The sequence below is a fragment of the Ambystoma mexicanum genome, chromosome 10, assembly GCF_040938575.1.
Source record: "Ambystoma mexicanum isolate Mex_15411 chromosome 10, UKY_AmexF1_1, whole genome shotgun sequence".
NCBI classification, from domain to species: Eukaryota; Metazoa; Chordata; class Amphibia; order Caudata; family Ambystomatidae; genus Ambystoma; species Ambystoma mexicanum.
Genome location: NC_090932.1, coordinates 727,080,479 through 727,099,478, shown reverse-complemented (window position 1 = coordinate 727,099,478; position 19,000 = coordinate 727,080,479). Strand labels below are relative to the sequence as shown.

At 45.8% G+C, this 19,000-nt stretch overlaps 1 protein-coding gene across 1 annotated transcript in view; it reads left to right on the top strand.

The window, feature by feature from the left end:
- The first annotated feature begins 1,002 nt into the window (after positions 1–1,002).
- Positions 1,003–19,000, top strand: part of LOC138491680 (von Willebrand factor A domain-containing protein 5A-like) — a 925,839-nt gene continuing 907,841 nt past the window's right edge. The window contains exon 1 of the mRNA XM_069618327.1: positions 1,003–1,247. The gene's annotated coding sequence lies outside the window, so the exon portion shown is untranslated. The remainder of the gene's footprint in view (positions 1,248–19,000) is intronic.

The following is a 19,000-nucleotide window of genomic DNA, read 5'->3' as shown; positions in this document are numbered from 1 at the left end:
GTTTTCCGGCAGCTACCTCTGGGCCAGTTTTAAAAAAAAAAAAAAATTATGTCATTTTTTTTTATTGGCAGGCCGGGCCGGCGGCACCGGCCTAGTGTGTGTGTGTGTGTGTGTGTGTGTGCGTCGCTGTCTGTGTGGCTCCAGGCTCACCGCAGGCTGTCCGCTGCCAGGAAGTCAGATGGGGGGGGTTTGAGCCGCTTGGGCTGGGCTGCGCAGCAGCAGGACATGGCAGGGAGCCAGGAGGGGGAGGCGCCGCGCGCCGGCGGCACTGTCTGCAGTCTCTGCACAATCATCATAGCAAGGTAACACTAGATGTTACCTTGCTTTGATGATTGCATCTGCATCATGCGTGCATCATCATTTATGATGCATGCAGATGCATGTGCATAATTCATTCACAGCGTCGGTGGGCCACCAGGCCGGCGGCCGTGCCTCCACTGCAGGGGGCCGGTGCCATGTGTGCTCACCGGCTCATGCTCTGCTCTGGCCTGCGGCGGCCAGAGAACGTTAGTTTGATTTGTGGGAGCGGAGGGAGGCAGGCTGAATGCAATTGCAAACACACACTAAAGCAATTGTAACACCTGCCTGCCTCTGAGTCCTGACCCTAGGGGTGCAGCCTGCCTGCAGGGCTGAGGGCTGAGCTGAGGCCGGCACTGCCAGAACACAGTGACACATTTCACACTTGCTACAACTTTGCACGAAGTAAGTAACACTTCTTTGCAAAATTGAAAGCAACTGTCTTCAACTTGTGCTTGGGGGCTGGGCTGGGGCCCGGGGCCGCCAGCGCCGTGGAATATAAGCCAATGAAAATTCGGCTGGGCAGGCTGCCCCTGCCCACCCAATATTGCCGCCAATGCTGCTATTTAATTCTTTGCTAATTGCCTTGGGCCTCGCTCGCCTCTGACTCACCCTGGGCTGGCCCTGATTTATTTGGGCACACCGCGCCGGACGCCTCAGTCACACCGACACAGCACAGCACTGCAGCAGGCAGCACTGTCTGACTCTGGCAGAGAGACTGAGAGAGAGAGCCACCAGTGCCACCAGGCACGGCACCAGTTGAGCTGAGTCCCAGTGCAAGCAAGCACACACCGTCACCAGTGCACCTCAGCTCACCAGACAACTTGGAGGCCGACAGTGCCCAGTGCCCACACAGGAGGACCACCAGGCAGCACTGAGGCGGCCAGCAGACAGTGCCCAGTGCCAGCCACAGCCCACAGACAGCAGCCAACAGCCAGCCAGTCACTGAGGTAAGGAGTCTAGGGACTAGTGGGGGGAGACAGCCTCATCCATGGACAGCTTCAAATGGCCCCATTTACTTTATTGGAGTCTCACTCGTTGGTTTTGACTTGTACACCTCCTAATCGGAAACCTCACTGGGGTCGAGTATCACACTTTAGAGCCCAGTATCACTCATTGTGTTGTGATCCGCGGACTAGCTGAAGCCCCCGTGCCAAGTAAAAATGGCCCACTTTGAATTACATAGCGCCTCACACCTGGAAATCCATATGTATTCTGTTAAAACATTGTTTTTTGTTCCAGACCCCCTAAAGGCCACACGAGAGGGAGAAGGGGTCGTTGGTAGGTGGGGGGGTCGTTCACCTTGGTGTGACTGGATGGGATATTTATAATGGTATGGTCTTAATATAGCGCTTTACAGAGAACCTATTTACATGCAGTTATCACCCAACCGAATTTGGTACTCACTTATCGACCTCAGAAGGGTGAAAGGCTGAGTTGGCCATGGCGGGATTCGGACCTGCGACCTGCAGATCACACTCAGAGCGGAGTGCTACTCACTTAACCTGCTGAGCTATTTTATTGGCATATTCCCCATTCAATGCCCACGTTTACAAAGAGATAATTGGCAGGTTCTGGGATAGGAAGTCAATTCAGATCGTTGCCACCCGTTTCTAATTTCCATTCCACTTATATAATTACGTGAGTGTATCTGAAATCATGACAGGGAGCACTCGCGTGCCAATTACAATTGCACTCTGGGAGTTGTAGTTCCATTTTTCTCATTCCAAGTATGGGCCTATACGTCCCATCATGCAAAGTTAAACGCCAGGACTGGCTCAAGGTGTCACGCATGACTTGGTTTCACTTGGCAGTTATGAGCCCGTGTACTTCCTTGTCCAAATAAAAACATGTTCTTTTGTAAAAGAATGACATCAGGAGACTTCTTAAGGAGAGTTTGCCAAGAAAATTAGGAGTGTGTGCCCTGTTTCTAGAACACCTACTGTGTGCTGTAATACTGACTTCCCGCACTTGACTTAAACGGTGTGATCCTGGGCAAATCATTTAATCTCCCTGTCTCTCAACTCCCAGCTCTTAAATATGCCAAAAACTGTGTGCATTTAGGGGTTAAACAGGTCTCTATGAAAAAGTGCAATTTCCACCCACCACTGAGACCTATGCTGCCTGGTACAGCATTGCCCCAGCCATAGACTTTCACTTCTTGGTGAATTGCATTCTGGGAGTTGTAGTTTTGTTTCACTTCTATCGAATACAATGGACTAAGATCAAAGCAAAGCGCGGGACTGGAATCGGCTGTGCCCTTTGGCATGGAGTCATCTGACCGTGCTGTTACGATTGTGAACATTTGAGCGTTCACATTTCGAGGTTTGCCTGAACAAAGCAAGGCTCTGGCAAGAGTCGGGTGACTCGAGGAGGGTGATCTTGGGCTGTGGCATTTCCGGGTACTACATGTGGGAGTTTCTTTTGGACTCCTATTCCTGGCCGCACCTGTTACAGTGCCGCCACAAGTGTTGCTTGGTGCGCCCGTCCTTTGTCTCCCTATAACCGGGCCCGGGGTGCTCTAAATATACACGGTGACAGGTGTGGCCGCTACAGGAAGTCGCGTGCCTCTAAGTGACACTTCACGCCAGTGAGAGGGGAGAGTGATTTCATGGGATGCCCGCGTGGGACATGTGACAAGCGAGGTTTACGACTGCTGGCCTCATCTGTACACCAGTGTTGCCATGCACGCTTATTATAAGCGACTTTGGGCTTCTTTTTTCCCAAAGTCGCTTATAATTTTGTCAGGTCGCTTGTTGCGGTTTTTGTCTGCTTATCGACCTGATTGTGTTCTGCATGTAAACACACGCATGAAAGGAGAACTAACGTTCGTCCTTTCACAGCTTTCTATTGTCATGTAATGACACACGCTGGCTTCCTGCAGCCTTTTGATGACTTGCTGCAATTGCGTTCTTACCCACCCCAGGGGTCATTAGCATAGCAGAATGCTCTCCACCTACATTAAATGCAGTTGGAAACCTTTTGGGAACTGGCTCATATGGTGGGGATTTTCTATTTGCCTTGTGGCATGGTCGTTGTTATGGAAAGGAAGGGATACGTTTATTGCATTTGATTACACGTCAAGTTGAAAGATGTAAAAAAAGAAACAACCTGGAAGTGCATCCACGGTGTGTTTCCTTTTTTCTTTTTAATTTCTTTCCACATTCAGTTTCCAGTGTTACATGCCTTTCGAAACAGAGCCTATAGTATGAACATTGTGAGCTAAGGGGCGTGGGGTGGGGCTGGGCATGTTGAAGGCTATAGCTGTACCAGTTCCGGTGATGAGTGCGAGGAGTTTGGTTGGGTTGTAAAAGCTACTGGACGTGAGCATTAGCTCGCTGTACCTGTTACTGGAAATGGTGTTACCTTGCGCTATCTATTGCCTGACATATGTGGGAATTCGCTCCTCCAGATATAGAACAACAAGTCCTCAACAAAGGCTTGGGATTCGTGATGACGAAACTACATGATCCTTTTGAATTTCTAATTGATTTCAAAAAACTAATGAGGAAAATCCACCTGAAAGAATTCTTCTCTGCTGATAACGTTATCCCCTTGGAAGAACCTCTCAACTGCACGGGACTCCGTAAACCTTCCACTTTCTACCCTCCTTCTCAGAGTTTTTCTCCTGAGTCGTTAGTCTTTGAAAAGAAAGTGATCGCAGAAGTTAAAGCCCTGGAAAATAAACCATCAAGACCTTTCCACAATCTCTCTAATTCAGAACTTAAAGCACTCGACTCTTTGGCCAAAAACTCCCAAATTGTCATCAAGAAAGCAGATAAAGGTGGAGGTATTGTGGTTCTTAATCGCATCGATTATGTCACGGAATGCGAAAGACAACTTAGTGATAACCACTATTATCGCCCTCTCGCTCTGGACCCGACACCGGAACTCATGGCACTCGTTGCAGATAAAGTTTCTAAAGCTAAAGACCGAGAGTGGATCTCGAAACAAGAGGCGGATTTCCTCATCAATAAAAAACCAAGCATCCCCACTTTCTACACTCTACCCAAAGTGCATAAAACCTTGGTGAACCCTCCAGGTCGACCCATTGTGGCAGGGATTAATTCTGTACTTGAACCCCTCTCTACTTTTGCGGACCACTATTTGAAGGGATTTGTGCAAAACATGCTATCCTATGTAAAAGACTCTCGAGATGTTATTAACAGTCATGAAAACTTGGCTTTCGATACAAATACCCAGTTGCTACTAGGTTTTGACATCGTATCCCTCTACACCAATATCCCCCAACAAGCATCCCTTGATGCGATTGAAGAAATACTTCTGGGCCGCATTGATAATGATCCGGTCCCTACTTCGTTTATCCTTTGGTGCGTTGAACTAGCATTAAAACGTAACTACTTTGAGTTCAATGGTAAGATTTTCCAACAAGTTGAAGGGAACGCGATGGGCGCCACTATGGCTCCGAGTGTTGCTAACTTGTACGTAGAGACCTTTGAGAAAAGCAACGTCTACAGCAACCTCAATCCCTATAGTAATAACATCGTGAAGTGGAGTCGCTACATTGACGACATCTTGGTCATATGGAGAGGCACCTTGACTGAAGCTAACAATTTTTTCAACTGGCTTAACAATCTTAATCCTCACCTTCAGTTTACTATGACGTCTAGTAACGAGTTTATTAATTTTCTCGACCTAACCATTTTTGCAACCAATGGAGTCTTGAAAATTAAGCCTTATCATAAACCCACCGATAAAAATTCTCTTCTTGATTATTCCAGCCATCACATTAAACATCTTCGTGATAATCTTCCCTTTGGCCAGTTTTTACGCCTTAAAAGGAATAGTTCTACGAAAGAAATATACGAGGCGGAGGCGAACACTCTTGTGAAAAAACTGAGACAGAGAGGGTACCCTAATAAACTGGTGAAAAAATCAGCCAAAAGGGCTTTTAATAACAACCGAGAAGGACTATTGGAACCAAAACCTGTTAAACCTAAAGATGATCGTATTGTGTGTGTGAATACCTTTTCTAACCAGAGCTTTGAGATCACCAACATCATTAAGAAGAATTGGAAAATCTTTCAAACGACCTCCCCCTCTATGAGTGTGCCGATCTTTGCTTATAAAAGGAGCACGACAATAGGTAACAGGGTTAGTAACAGCAAACTTAAACCTATCCCTATCCAGGAACCCAGATTAACCACCCTATGGGGTCTACCTGAACCTACCGGTCACTATCCTTGTGGCTCGTGCGGGGTCTGTAAGTTGACCTCTATAACTAAAAATGTAGATGTTGGCCTGTCAAAACTCTGGACACAGAAAAACTTGACTAATTGTAACACTGAATTTGTGGTGTACCTGATCACTTGTAAATGTGGACTGCACTATGTAGGGAAAACAACCCGCAAAGCCAAAACTCGTATCATGGAACACCGGAGCTGTCTCAAGAACAGAACTGAAAATGCCCCCATGGTGAAACATTTCAATCTTCTGAAGCATCATCACGAGGATTTCAAATGGACAATATTGTTATCACTTAAAGGATCTAACTATGCCACCCGGGAGAAAAAATTGCTTTATATGGAACAAAAGATGATATATACTCTGCAGAGTGACATCAGGGGTCTTAACGAATCTATTGAATGGTATAACATATAATCGTTTACACTCACTTGATCCCTTACCATCGTTTTTTGTAGACTGTGTGCTACCTAGTGTACTAATTCCTTGTCCGGTCTGAGCCATTCCATGATGGCTGCCATGACTAATGACATTGCTCTACATCTCTTTTCTCTTCCAACATAGTTGTAGGACTACTGTATTTCCCTGACTACCACTCGCACATCGGTCGCCCAGTCCTGCTGCACTGCTGCCCGCATAACAGACGGCACTCTCCGTACTATCCACACAGCACTAGCGCTGGCGGCAGGATTATATCCTGGGGCTGTCGGATTTGGTCACGACTGACACTCTTACTGCCAACTTGAAGGTATTGCCTGTGGGGTAGTTGTTTACTTTTGAGTGTTACTAGCCGCCTTCTGTCTCCTATAAACACACGAGATTAGAGACTATACCTTGAACTACCTCTTTAGGTTCTAGTCACCGACTTCTTCTCAACTTCTGGAATTATATGGGGCATACTGTGGATAATTCGTTTTGTCTCTCAGCACTGGGTTTCTCTCACCCAGACACCTTTTCATATGTTTTTTATGCGATACTAGTTTCGCTATTTGCTAAGCCTAAGCACATATCCTGCTTTTTTAGTGAGCCACTACTCAGTGCTCATTTGGATGTTTTTTCTATATCCTAGGTAAAGACGACCCTCAGTTCTACACCGCCTACTACCTTTCGAGTAGAGAGCACCCACAGGCATCAGTGGAGGTATTTATTTCCCTCTATTTAGATGCCTTGGTTCATGTATTTTGAACATGCAACAATAATGGCTAATTTGAAGCTCATGTTTTGCGCTTTTTTTGTTCTTTACTTTGCAGATGCTACGAATACTTCAAATGTCATCATTTCGTTTTTAAATGTTGTCTTGGTTACGTGGTCACCTGTATATCTCCTGATGAATGTTCCATAATAACTGTAGGAACTGAAACATGTCGAGCTAATACTCTGTACTGGCACCAGAGTTATTACGTTTTTTGACATACTGATTCTAATTACTGTAGAGTACGTTGCACTTTCTGTAAAGCGTACCTCTTGATGTTGAGTGTATCCCTGTTTTTGATACACTGTCAATTAGCTAATTCTAGCTTATCACGTAACGACTGTTTGATATATGTTTAAATGTTTATGAATTGTATGTACTGTGGACCACACTATTTAATCACTTTTTAGGTCATAATTCTATTAAATCTGATGTTTATCATTTTAACTACGACTGGTCCTTTTGTGGCTCTCCCAATGGGAGCTCTTTATATGTGTGGCATCTACACTATAGCTCTGTCTCCTCTTTAAACACAGCTATCTATTGCCTGACATATGTGGGAATTCGCTCCTCTACTTGTTACTAAATGGGTGCAGCAACGTTCACAGAAAATGATCAGGAGCCGATTGTGTTAGGTGAGCTGGCTTTACCATAGCTGGGAGCAGGTTGTACGAGTTATGCTGTACGGCCCCTTGGGCAACAGAGCTGGTTGTATTTGTTGCTGGGCAATGTGGGCATGAGCGAAATGTAAACGTATCCATTTTGGAAGCTGGCTGTACCTGTTCATTGGCATGAATAGTTATGTAAAGAGTATTGCATGCTGCAACATTGCTCTCAAAGCATTTAGGCTTCCTTGATAGAGATGGATTGTGGCCCTGCCCATGGTAAAACATGACTTTTTTTCTGTGGGGAGGGGTTGCAACTGGGGGAAAAGATGAGGGAAAAAGTGTCAGTACTGAAAAGTCAGTTGAGTTGGGAGCAGCCTCGGACTGGCCTGTAGGACAATAGGCCCAGGGCCAACCAAAAACACAAAATGCTGGTGTGGGCCCGTTTATTTGGCCAAAGTGGGACCCTTATTGGCCCATGTGGGCCAGTTTGATGAGTTAATTCACACTGCGACTAGTAATTTTGAACAGTGTTGGTGAATAAATATTCTTTAAACTATACAATTGGCATGTCACTTTAACAATTCACTTGCTGTAAGTATGTATTGCTGCATACATCATTGGTGTTTTTCATAGTTAATTACAATGCAGTTTTCCTCTTTGGCTACTATTTCTTTCAGAGACGTCAGACCATAATACAACGTCCAGGCCACTGCTGGCCACGATAAATAAAATGAATGCATCCAGTTCATTTACTATGCCATGGGACTGGATTACTGTTAGACTCAGCTGGATATAGTTCTCTTTCTTCGGGAGGGAGGTTATGGTGGGGCTGGGGAACAGTCAAATCTGAAAATGCTGACATCTAATGGAAAGCACTTGTTTCCTCTTAATGAAATGCTATTTTGGATGTTGGCAGCCAGGTTACTTAGACCTACTGTGATAAAGGCAGGAATTTGATGCCCATTTAGGGTAATTTTATATTTTAGGAGAGAAATGGATTAAAAAAAGAAAGGGAGGAGCAGAAAAATTAAGGGAAAAGAAGAAAAAGCAGATTGAAGAGGAATTCCGGCAAAACAAAAAAATTGAAGATCTGTTTACAGGTCAGACCCACAAAGTTTCACATGGTATTGCTGGGAGAAAAGTGGAGGAGGGTGACCAGGCATCATCTTGTACAAGTGTTGAACCTGGTTCTCCACTGCAGCCATCAGGAGCTCAAGATGTGAGAACAGAGGAAGTAACAGAATCCGGCGTCTCTGCAGTTATTGGTGACATCTCAACAGAGGCAGATGCAGCAGCAACTACAATGTCAGCAATCATTGAAGGTGCCCCCCGAGAGGAAGTGTTGGAAACCAGTGTGCCAGAAATAATTGAGGATGTCCGTCTTGAGGGTGTGGCAGCCAGTGGTGGTACCAGTCTGTCACAAACAATTGAAGATTCCTCCAAGGAGGAAGTGTTGGAAACCAGTGTGCCTGTAATAATTGGGGAAGACATCACCCCCCCCCAGAGGAAGTGGCAGGTTGTAGTAATTCAGAAGAATCTTTATCTGCTTTACCACATACTGAAGACTCAGGGAACGGGGGTGTGAAGCACAGAGCATGGAAAGATGATCCACAGGTGGCAGACTATTTGTTTCAACGTCCAAAAGCAGATCAACTTTCCCATTTCTTTCAGCACCATCCAATTCAACCTCCCAAACATAGACGCATTAAAGCAGAGTTAGCATATTGGAGAAAAGATGGGAGTAAACAGCATTGGGTAAGTTACTCTGAAATACAAAAGGCCCTTTTTTACACAGTTTGTTTAGCGTTTACTAAATGCGGAGAGAGGGGTCTTTTCATCAACGGGATGAAAAACTGGAGGCATATTTACCAGCGCATTGCAGAACATGAGGCAGGCCAAGGTCATCGCAGGTGCACGGATTCATATATGATGACCTTTTCAGGGGTCGACATAGGCGGTCTGCTCTTTCACCAACAGAAATTAGCTCGAAGTGAGAAAATCAGAAAAAGGAGAGAAGTATTGGAGCGCGTCATTGAAGTTGTAAAAGCCATTGGGAAAAGGGGGCTCAGTTTTCGTGGGAAATCAGAGTCCATATTTGAGCTGGATAACGAAGACCTGGATCATGGTAACTTTCTTGAAATTCTTCGGCTCCTAAGTAAATCAGACCTCTAAATGAACATATTGAGGCCATTCAAGCCAAGTCCAAAAAGAAAACCGGGCAAGGACGGGGTGCTTCTGTGACCTTCATGTCAAAGACTACAGTTGGGTATGTGATTGAAGCCATTTCCAAACTGATTAAATTGGTAATCAGTCAAGAAATAAAGGAAGCAGGAATATTTTCCATTCAGATAGACTCAACCCAAGATGTGAGTGTTACTGATCAGTGCTCTATAATTATTAGATATGTTACTGACACTGTACATGAACGCCTGCTAGCAGTAACCAACTGCACTTTGTCTACTGGAAATGGGCTGTTTGAGTTGGTGCAGAGTGTTATTAAAGATAATGGTCTGGACCTACGCAAGTTCATTGGAAATTCAACCGATGGGGCATCCAATATGCAGGGCCAGTACAATGGTCTCACATCCTGGCTCAGTAAGGAATCCCCTGGTCAAATACATGTCTGGTGCTATGCACATGTATTAAATCTTGTACTTGTAGAAGGGACACAAGTATCAAATGAATCCACGTCTTTGTTTGGCTTGTTAAACTCCTGTGCCGTTTCTTTCTGGGAGTCTTACAAAAGGATGGATGTGTGGCGTGAGCTGTCTGTGGAAGGCCGCACAATCCAAATAATAGGAGAAACAAGGTGGTGGGCAAAGGATGCAGCACTACGGAAAGTTTTTGTCTCATTTAATAACCCAAACAAAGCAATGTTCATCGATGTGGTAGTAGCACTCAGTAATAATTGCTCAAATACAGATAAATTCAATACACACATCCGTTACCAAGCTTTATGCCTTTCTGAGGCTCTGTGCAAATTCCAAACCATGCTCACAGCCCAGTTACATCTCTGAGTATTTAATTCGACAACCCCATTATCTAAGTACCTCCAGACAAGTGGACTGGACAACCTCCTGGCACAAAGAATGGTCTCGGACACAACGAAAACGCTTGCTGCACAGTCAAGAAATGTTGATTCTGTGTACTGTGCAGCAGAAAAATGTGCAGAATGGGCCAATATGGGATTGGAAGAGAGAGGCTATTATAAAGGAGTGGAAACTGCACTTCCAGAGGGGAGAGTGTCCCACAAAAAGAGGATGCCTGGAATGAGTACAAGGGATGAGCCAATCACCTTGGCTAAAGACCGCTTTAGAGTTACTGTACATAATGCCATTATGGACAACATTCTTCAAAGCCTAACTAGTCATTTTAAACCCCACTCATCTCTTGCCGCAGATATAGCATGCCTGGATCCCAAAAACTTCAATGAAAGTCTACCCAACAATGCTCTTACAAATATGTGCTCCTTGTTTGAAAGACTGGATGACTCCATAACGCTACAGGGGTTAAGGGAAGAACTCTCAGACTTTGCAAGCAAGTGGACTAAAATGAAGAGTACACTACCAGAAGAGTATGCCTTTGACGCCCTACATGGTGAAGATCCAGCACTACAAGAAGAATATGGAGAGCTACCTAAACATTTAGTACAGAAATGCAATACATGCTGTAACTGTGCAGTATGTTGCTACAAAATTCTAAAAAAGTATGAACTTTTTAGTAGTGCTTACCGGCAATATTTGGCATACAAGTTCATCTTGACCTTATCTTGCACACAGGTAGCATGTGAAAAAAGTTTTTTGAAATTGAAGAATACTAAAACCCGCCTTAGAAACCACTTCAGCCAGGACAACCTCGAATCCTTTATGCTCATGTCTGTGGAGCGGAATTTGCTTTTCCAATTGCAAAATTCAGACATAATCGACCTGATTGCACAAAAAAGTGCATTATTGAAGGGACTCTTGATTGAGTGATTTTTCAGGATTTCCACGAAGACTTTAGAGCCAGCTTGTCAATGCATGCAACAATCTTCTTGAAGACAAACAGTCGAATATCATCTTTTAAAGTAAAACAAAACATTTAAGTTTGCATAAGTCACCAACTAACATCTTAAAAACTTACTGTATGGATCCTTCAGGACTCACATTTGACCATCATCACTTCAATCACTAGGACCTTGACTTGTTTCAGTTGAAATGTGCAATACATCATGTACTCTGATTCTGAAATCATGATGATGTGTCCAATCAAAGACCAAAGTGGGAAGGGTGACACAGTACTTAGAATCATAAAGTGTCTGTGAAGACGGTACCGTTCATCAAGACAGTGTTAACATCAGTGAGGACAATATATGAATCATTCAGCTTTATATTTTAGTGTATCATCAGATTTGGAGTCCAGGCCAGCTACATGACTTTCAACAGAAAAAGACTTTCCACAGATGATCGGGCTGGGGGCCAAGATGAGGCGCCACCCAACAAGCAAGAAAGGCAAGCAAGCAATATATAGTCAGTCCAAAGACATTGTAATAGTGCCAAAGACACAGCAACAACTCAAATGCACCCCCAAATGGACAATCCAGATTTTTAAAAGACTTCTCTCTGCCCTTTTTGTATGGCAACCACCCAGCAAACTGTTTCCCAGCACCACGAGCACCTGGCCCGGAACTACAGGAAGGCCACGTTGGGAGTGGCACGTCATCGTTCATGCCCAGGAGCAAAGGCACAGGGCTTGTGCTCAAGTCCTCTTGCTGAGAAGACATGTCTCAGAGCAACTCCGGCTTCATATCATTGCGAGGGGCCATGGCCCACCGGATCGACATCCCGGACCCTCGCCTGACACAGATAAGTGCTGCAACGCTCTGCATAACCACGGGGAGCAGTGGGGTCACGCAGGGGGGCCCAGCCAGCCCCACCAGACAGAGACAACTGGCACCTGCTTCCTGCAAAGGTAACTGTACCAGTAAGACACCGCATGCCACGTAACAGAGCACAACACTAATCAGCGCTTCCCAGCCATTCGCAGCACCATAAATCATTGGATAGCGGGCCGGCTTGCTAGTTGTGTGAACACAATTTCAGAACACTTTCCTAAGGCGTTACTATTACTGCTTACTCCTGCATGCACTAACACTTTACCACCACTTACCGGAGCCACATGCGGCCCTACTGTGCATGTTTAGTAGCCACGTGCGTACGGCGCCACTCTAAATCTCTTGCATGTGTACAAGCATGTGAACAGCAACATGTGGTAGTGTTTGATATGTGCACTAATTGTAGCACTTTATTGCAGCATTTGAACAGCTACTACGACACATCCTGGCACAACGAAATCGCAAGAGACAACAAGGGACACCATGGTGACAACTAACCTAAGCTACGTGTGCACTACCTCATGTGTGTTTATTATGTTGTTGTGCCTTTGTATACTGCTATAGTGATATTGTATATGGGTATAGAGTCAGACGCAGAGACGTGTGTTTCTATGAGTGTAACAGCTAGCTGGAAGCATGCGTAGTGATCAAAACCTTACGCTAACATCCCCAACCTATCCATAACCTCTCCCTAAACCTCATTCCGATTTCCCTACCCCCCCTCCTATCCAACCATTGTCACCCTACCCTAACCCTCCTTCCCTGCTGGGGTTGCGGAGCCCTGTATAAGCATTGACTTGCAGCAGGTCCCAAAACCGCAGCGGGGGTGGTTGGTTCATGCCACTCCTGCGCCTCGGAGCTGTGGACGGACCCTGTCACAGAACTGTATGCAAAGTAATGTTATTTTATGAGTTGTGTTGTAAGTTAACAGAAACACGAACCCTCCATACGTAGCATTTTCTGACCTCTGCCTAAACCTCATTCCGGTTTCCCTACCCCCCCTCCTATCCAACCATCGTCACCCTAACCCTCCATCCCTGCTGGGGTTGCGGAGCCCTGTATAAGCATTGACTTGCAGCAGGTCCCAAAACCGCAGTGGGGGTGGTTGGTTCATGCCACTCCTGCGCCTCAGAGCTGTGGAGGGACCCTGTCACAGAACGGTATGCAAAGTAATGTTATTTTATGAGTTGTGTTGTAATGTAACAGACACGTGAACCCTCAATATGTAGCATTTTCTGACCTCTCCCTAAACCTCACTCCGGTTTCCCTACCCCTCTCCTATCCAACCATCATCACCCTAACCCTCCATCCCTGCTGGGGTTGCGGAGCCCTGTGTAAGCATTGACTTGCAGCAGGTCCCAAAACCGCAGTGGGGGTGGTTGGTTCGTGCCACTCCTGCGTTTCAGAGCTGTGGACGGACCCTGTCACAGAACTGTATGCTAGGTAATGTTATTTTATGAGTTGTGTTGTAATGTAACCGACACATGAACCTTCAATATGTAGCATTTTCTGTAAAAGTCATGAATTGACGCGATTCACGGATGATAGTTTGAGGGCAACTTTTTTGAGGCGAGGGGTGGGCAACTATTTTTTTGTTGTCCGGGCCTATTTCTTGTCCCAGTCCGACCCTGGGGGGACCCACTCTTCAAAACCTGCTTCCTGCCGCGGAGAGGCCGCAGAGTGACAGTCTTGCAGTACTGTCTGGCACTACAGAGTCCTAGAGTCTGTCTCCTACCTCCATTCCAGTGGGTGGACCCACTCTTCAAAACCTGCTTCCTGCCACGGAGCGCCCGCGGATTGACGGAGAGTGACAGTCTTGCAGTACTGTCTGGCACTACAGAGTCCTAGAGGATGTCTCCTACCTCCATTCCAATGGGTGGACCCACTCTTCAAAACCTGCTTCCTGCCGCAGAGTGGCCGCGGAGTGACAGAGAGTGACCGTCTTGCAGTACTGTCTGGCACTACAGAGTCCAAGAGTCTGTCTCCTACCTCCATTCCAGTGGGTGGACCCACTCTTCAAAACCTGCTTCCTGCCGCGGAGCGGACGTGGAGTGACGGAGAGTGACAGTCTTGCAGTACTGTCTGGCACTACAGAGTCCTTGAGTCTGTCTCCTACCTCCATTTCAATGGTTGGACCCACTCTTCAAAACCTGCTTCCTGCCACGGAGCGGCCGCAGAGTGATGGAGAGTGACAGTCTTGCTAGATTGTTGGACTGTTGGTCTGTCAATTACCAACGTCTTCGCTCTCGTCCCCCGTTGCTATCTGCGCCAACAGTCACTTATGAAAAATCATCCAGAATGGACGAGGGGTGCCTGCTGCGTAGCACCAAACAACGCTACCCGGCGATGGAGAAAGGTAGCATACAACCCTTAAGTGAGGACTTGGAGAATGGGAGAGATTGTCCCGCCCACCTTGATCGAAAGCATGAGTGGGACCCAAACAAGGAAATCATCGGAATGTCGGAACAACCTCTACTGCCTACAACATTAAAACTTGCTAGAACTCTCAGCAACACAGCGGTGGAATGTAAGCACTTTTACAACACCTCAAGAATGAACTCATCCCCATCACCCCTCAAGAATACACCCCCCCCCCACAAAGCGATAAGTGCCTTGAGCACATTTACGAGAACTGGGTAGCTCCTCGGCTCTGGCTGTCGGCGGCTTTGATGAAGGAGACCAAGGTGGGGTGAAATCAGGGGGGTGGAGGGACCTGGTGGAGCGAGTGGATTGTGCTCCGCGTGCAGCCTCGGACTCGTGGTTTGAGCAGGGGGTGGAACTGCCGCGGACACTGAAGGGGCTACGGAAGGCACGGAAGGTTATACACCTGGAGGTGAAAGTGTACCAAAATCGACAACATCAGCTGCACTAGTAAAAAACTGCAACAGCCCTTACCCATATTCAAAGGAGGGATTTTCATCTATGGGCAATGCAACCCCCATTATTGATAAAGCAAACACACTAGCGAACTCGGTAGTGTGTATCACTGCGTAAATTCAAGCTGCAATAAACAGTCTACCATCTAGTGGCAAAGTGCTAGTAATGGGGTTACACCCTGCAGCTACAGACCCACTCTGGAGTCACCAAGAAACATTGTTTTTGACAAACTTAACATGGAGCTAAAACAAACACCTGATAAGCTTGACAAGCTTGTGGAGAAGGAGTATGAGAGTGAACTGTTAGAGGAAATTCGTGGTGACAGTACTATCCCCATCAACCCCCTAAGCCCCGAGAAAATTCTCCAGCTGCACTCTGAAGTTATACTGGAGGCACCACTACAAGAACCGACAATTTTGACCCCTCGGAAACCCCACGCCAGAAACTAATGTTTTGAATCTAAAAAGGCCAGTAGTGCCGAGAGCCGGCTTCAAACCAGAGGGCACAAAGGGGCAAACAAAAAAAAAAAGGATTCAAACAGAAAAGCCTGAACAAAATACAGGTAAAGACGAACCACCTAAATTTGAATATTGCTAAGGAGAAAGTAAAAACGCTACCACCAGAATCTACCGGAAAATTTAGCCGAAGGTACCGTTCTTTCCCAGAGTTTGAGAAAGTATTTCATAAATCAAAAGATCCAATTAGAAGACTCATTAATGGTCCTGCCCCATGAAATCTCGGAAGCAGAACTTCTAGAAGGAGCAGGGGATGCCCTCGACAGAGGGGCACAAATTCCACCGAATGCAACAAAGGATCTTGATAAAATCACCCCCAAAAAAAAGAATAACAACTGTGCAACCTCACCAGACACAAGGCAAGTTGGAAAAAAAGTTGGACTCGGACCTGTACATCTTAAATCCAAACAGAGCAAACTCTGAAGTGGGGACGCATGATCATGAGCTCAAACCAAGGAAGTCCCCACCAAAAAGGATTGTCAAATTAAATGGCGACTTAACGATAGAACAGCACAATATACACATGACCCAACCTATTGGCGGTAGAGGGTCGGAGAAACTCGCTCCGAGAAACTGGTCGACCGGATGCTCAACTATCATTTTGGAAGGGCAAATTATCCATAATGGGCCCAGCCTTTTTTCTACACCTGAATTAACTGCGGGGCAGTTGCCAAAAAAGAAAGTGAGCGGTCCACAACCAACAACACCTATAACTCCATCATCGCTGAAAGAAGTGTGGAGACATCAGGAATTGGGCTCTCTCCCCAACGTAAGGTCCACAAAGGTGGTCGATAGCCAAACCCCTACACTTCCCCTTTTTCGATCGAGGGGCCTTTCAGTTCCCCATAGAAGTCTTGAAATGAGTGGATCTTTTCGCTCGCCGACTCGATGTTCGGATCCTGTAACATCGAGTCGGCTACGTAACAAAAATGGCAGCCCACTCATAACAGGTTTACACCGTGAGAGCAAAAACACCACGTCGAATACTCCTAAGGCAGGCTATAAAACCGCTGACGAATTACACAATGCTAGGTCTGGGGAGCAGTCAAAGAAAAACTATTTATTTTCAATAATGTCAACTGTAACAATATCTCTAGCCCCATTTTCCAAGCTATACAAATCTATGAATTTACGAATCTTATGGGCCTCATTATGACCCTGCCGTTCACGGAATGAAGTGGGCCGGTACGGGACCTGCCCCCTTCATTCCGTCAGCGCCGATTACCAGGTTCCCTTTGCGGGACCCGGACCAGATGTCTGGTAAAACCAGACGTCTTTCCGGATCCCGCGATGGGAAGAGGGAGATAATAACGGGTCACTTGTAATGTGCCCATTATTACCTCCCTCCCCATTCCCATTCAGCCCTATGGGGGCTCAAATGGGAATGGGGAATGGTTCCTGCAAGGAGGAATTACCGGGTCCTCCTATGTCGGAATAACCCGGTAAGTCCCCATTGCAGGAACCCAGTAATGGAGCCCGGTTTGGAGCCAGCCATGGTTCTAATAGCACCAAAATAGTAAAAAAAGAATACTACAATACTCAAATTACCAGTGCCTCTAACTCGACTGGGAAATTATTCCAAATCCTTAAATCACTCAAAAAACCACCCACACTTTCTCCACCCTTTCAACCAACCTTGACTGACTGCGAAGCAGTTCAACTTGCCTTATAACAAAATGTTATAAATAAAATTAAAAAAGCCTTAAAATAAAATGTTATAAATAAAATTAAAAAAGCCAGAGACTCCATTATAAGTTGCAAAGCATCGGACTTGTCACTACCTGCGCAACCTAAGGTGACAAACCCTGTCCCAAACATCCCTAAATTCACATTTTCACCAGTTTCAATCAAAGACATGAATGACATTCTTTCTTCTATGAAGTGCACCACTTGCGCTGAAAACATCATACCTCCAAAACTGATCCTAGAAAACACTGAAATCTTTTCCCCTTTTCTCCGTCGTATGACAAATGCTTCCTTCAGGGACCGGAAAGTACCGACAGGAATTAAAACAGTCACAGTCATCCCTCTAGTTAAGAAACCTGTACTAGATCAACAAGACCCCACTAACCTCAGACCCATCACTAATTGCAACTTTCTGTTGAAAGTACTCGACAAAATAGCGACCAAGCAGCTGCAAGATTATGTAGATCAACACAGCCTGCTACACCCCCAACAATCAGGTTTTAGAAGTGCCCACAGCACAGAGTCAGTATTGCTGGACCTGCAGACAGAAATGTTGAGCATTTTGGACAGAGGAAAAACAGGACTGTTAATCCTCTTGGACCTCTCGGCGGCTTTCGATTTGTTAGATCACGGAAAGCTCCGAGAGGCCCTAGGTGCAGCTGGAAATTGCTCCCAAGCCGCAATAGATTGGGTATCATCATTTCTAGAAGACAGGCACTCAAAAATCAATTGGGGAGGTCATTCCACCTCATCCAAACCTGTAGATTGCGGCGTCCCTCAGGGAGACAGCTTCTCTCCCTTACTTTTCAATTTATATATCCGTTGCCTGTGTACCCTCTTATCACAGCTTGGAATCTTTTTCACCAACTTCGCTCACGCTACTTCTAGAATTGAGTGGAAACCATTCCATAGACAACGACAAGTTATCAGTTATCTATAACACCATTGAAAACTGGATGTTAACACACTGGATGTGTTTTAATAGTTCCAAAACGGAACTTATGACCTTTGGAAACGCTAAAGCCTTAAACAACCTTGGCCCGGACTACTCTGCATTCTCTATAAAAGACTCCACCATCAAGGTATCAAATAAGGTCAAAACCCTAGGTATTTATTTACAATCTTCCCTAGGTGCGGAAGCCCAAACCGCTTATTTGAAGCGAAATTGTCAATACTACCAAAGGCTCCTCTGCCTAATTAGACCATTTCTAAACATCAAGAATAGCGCCACGATAGGGAGAGCTACCATTTTGTCCCGCTTGGATTATGGCAACGCATTAATGCTTGGCGCTAGCAAAAACTGCCTGAAACAATGCCAGACTATCCAGCATAATACTGTCAGGTCCATCGCAAACAAATCTAAGCGAGAACACATCACTAAGGACAGAAATGATCTTCATTGGTTGGCAGCGAAAGAACGGATCTTGTTTAAATCACTGACCCTAACCCACCGATGTCTTTATGGCACAGCGCCAGCATATCTAAGAAAAAAATTCAGCTGGTATGAGCCAAGCCGTAGTTTGAGATCCTCTAAACAACGATTGATCAATTCCAGTCTCCCAGGTAAAGTCACTGGCCTCGGTCGAGCTTTTCCGAGCCTGGCGATTTCCCACTGGAATAAACTGCCTTGCAGCCTTAGACTGGAAAGCAATATCCAACTCTTCAGGAAGCAATTGAAGACCTTTCTCTTCAAATAATTAGGCAACTACCACCGCACCAGTTCGCCCTCTTTCTACTTCCCCTCTCA